Here is a 2,537-nt window from a genome sequence, read left to right as displayed (position 1 = left end):
TTGAAATAAAGCTTAAAAGTTAAGGTGTGGACATTAAAGAATTTTTCCCATGGAAGAAAAAAAGGTTAATGAAAAAAAGTATTATTTGACACTGTTGCGCAATCATTATGTATGGTGTGAGCTACAAGCGGGGATGCCCCCCCCCTATGGGTTCCCGTGGTAGGGATACGCAAAATTTTGTCAAGAATTAAACCTGTCTGTTTGAAACTGGGTAAGTTGTATGACGTCATTGGAGTCAAAAGGGTGTGTCATGGAGTCTTAGCCAAGTGTGTTCCCTTTAATAGAGCCGGTGACTGCATTGTCTAGGTGCGAGGGGTTGGTAGCTCCACTTATCTGACCCTTTAATTGCGAAGGTGTGTCACGTGGTTTAACATGCGCTTGAAACGGGGGTGTGCACCGTGACGTCAGAAACCATCCGCTAGAAACATGGGTGAGGGGTTAGGAGCTTCACATTAAAACTTGTGTATTATACAGACCACACTCCGAGTAAATATCTCTGGGAAACTTGCCAGGGGTGTGACATAGAAAAAACACCCGACCTAACCATTGAACTCTTGCCAAGGGCAGGAATGTCGCCTAGAAACAGTTGTATCACTTGACGTCAGAGGGCTGCCTTTGAAACTCAATGTTAATTTCCCTATCTTGCCTTTTGAAATCCAATGTTATTTTCCCTATGGCTGCCGTAACGTCAAAGGGCATGCCGTAGAAATACTCTGGGAAAAAGGATTTGTGTATTGTAGAAGAAAAAAGGGGGTGTGTCACCTAATCTTGCCAAGGGCGGGAATGTCGCCTAGAAACAGCTGACCGCATTGTACAGGTGTGTTGCGTGACGTCAGAGAGCTCCGCTAGAAATTCAATGTTAATTTTCCTTTCTGACCGCTTGCATTCCAAGGGGACCGCTTGTATTCCGGGGGTACTGACTGCTTAAAAACTCAGGGCCCCCACTAATAATGTTTTGTACATTTAGGGGTATAAATCGATATAGGCCACTTTCGTCAATTTTTTTTTCCTCTGAGAAATTTAATGATATAAGTATTTCTGTAAATTAGGCTCCTTTTTTCCGAAAACGTGCCGCTGTAAGGTTTCCCTTGATCAAAAACAAAAGCCTCCAGGCCAATTTTGGGCCCCCTTGGCCCTAGTGCCCTCACTCTCCGCGACAATTGCTATTATACTCCTGGCCCAGACATTACTTACTTACTTACTTACTTAAGTCCCATCCGTCCTTGAAGGTCGTCTTGGGGCCTCTTTCTTCGTAACGGCGTGGATGTGCCTTCTGTATGCTTCACGGTCTTTTGCTAGGCGAAGAAGGTCCGAGAGGCGGTGAGGTGCAAAGTTTTCCTTCCACCTTTTTGGGTGACGACCACGAGGACGAGAACCGTGAATTTGGCCTTCGAAGGTGATTTTTGGGAGACGGGACCGACTCATCCGTTGTACGTGACCGAGCCATCAAAGTTGCTGGAGCTGGATCTTCATGAGAATTGTTTGTTGTACTTTAAGGCGCTCGAAAAGTTCGACATTTGAGATTCTATCAAGGTAAGTGATCCCGCCGATGCGGCGGAGGCACTTAGTTTCAAATGCTGCAAGTCGACGGTTGTCATTTACCTTCAGTGTCCATGTTTCATATGAGTAGATTGCGATGGGGATGATCAGGGTATCAAAAAGTCGTGTCTTAAGCCGCAGAGACAAATCCTTGCTTCGCCATATGGGCATAAGGGCCTTGAAACTGGAACTCGCGAGGGCGAGACGTCTTTTGATGTCTTTTGATGGACTATTGTCGCTGGTGATCAGACTACCGAGGTAAGGGAACTCGTCAGCCCACTGGATACTCTCTCCATTAAGTTTCAGGTCTGGCTTAACTGTATCCTGCGGCTTTCGTGAGCAGCACATAGCCTTTGTTTTTGATACATTTATGATCATTCCAAAAGAACTAGTGGCTTCGAAGACGTCGTTAAGAACGGCTTGTAGATCCTCGGGTGTTTCAGCCATTTCGTTGATATCGTCGGCGTAGGCTAGCTTATCTATCTGAACACCCCCTATATGTGCGCCACAAGTTGTCTCCACCAGGCCCAGACATTAATCCCTGGAATTCTGTACCGATCATAGACGAGAAAATGCCCTTCTATATGTTAAAAGTTGCGTGTAAACAACTAAAAATTTGTATTATTTAGCACTCTTGCCCTAGGAGCTATATGATCATTCCTTTAGCGGGTGTATATCTATTGGAGCGTTCGATTACTTTGAGCAAGATAGATGCTCGTATCTCAGAATTCGATCAGATGTCTTAGGGGACTTTTGGATGGGGTGGCAAAAAAAGGTAAAAGAGGGATTTTGGGCCCCTTTAGACTTAGCTTCTGCGTTTTGTATTCCTAAAGTTAATCTTATTGGAGGTTTAACGTACGGGGTCACCACTTTTAAGGCAAAAAAGGTGCAAAGAGGTTGCTATTCCACTTACTGGAGGGGGTGAATCCCTCGTTGGCCCAAAATAATGGGATTTCCGCGGTTACTCCAACGGTTCCGTATCTCCTAGCGTGATCGAA

The sequence above is a fragment of the Artemia sp. Qi Xiang Cuo genome, chromosome 3 (genome assembly GCF_049724085.1).
Source record: "Artemia sp. Qi Xiang Cuo chromosome 3, ASM4972408v1, whole genome shotgun sequence".
In the NCBI taxonomy this organism is placed as follows: Eukaryota; Metazoa; Arthropoda; class Branchiopoda; order Anostraca; family Artemiidae; genus Artemia; species Artemia sp. Qi Xiang Cuo.
This window is presented reverse-complemented; position numbering follows the sequence as displayed.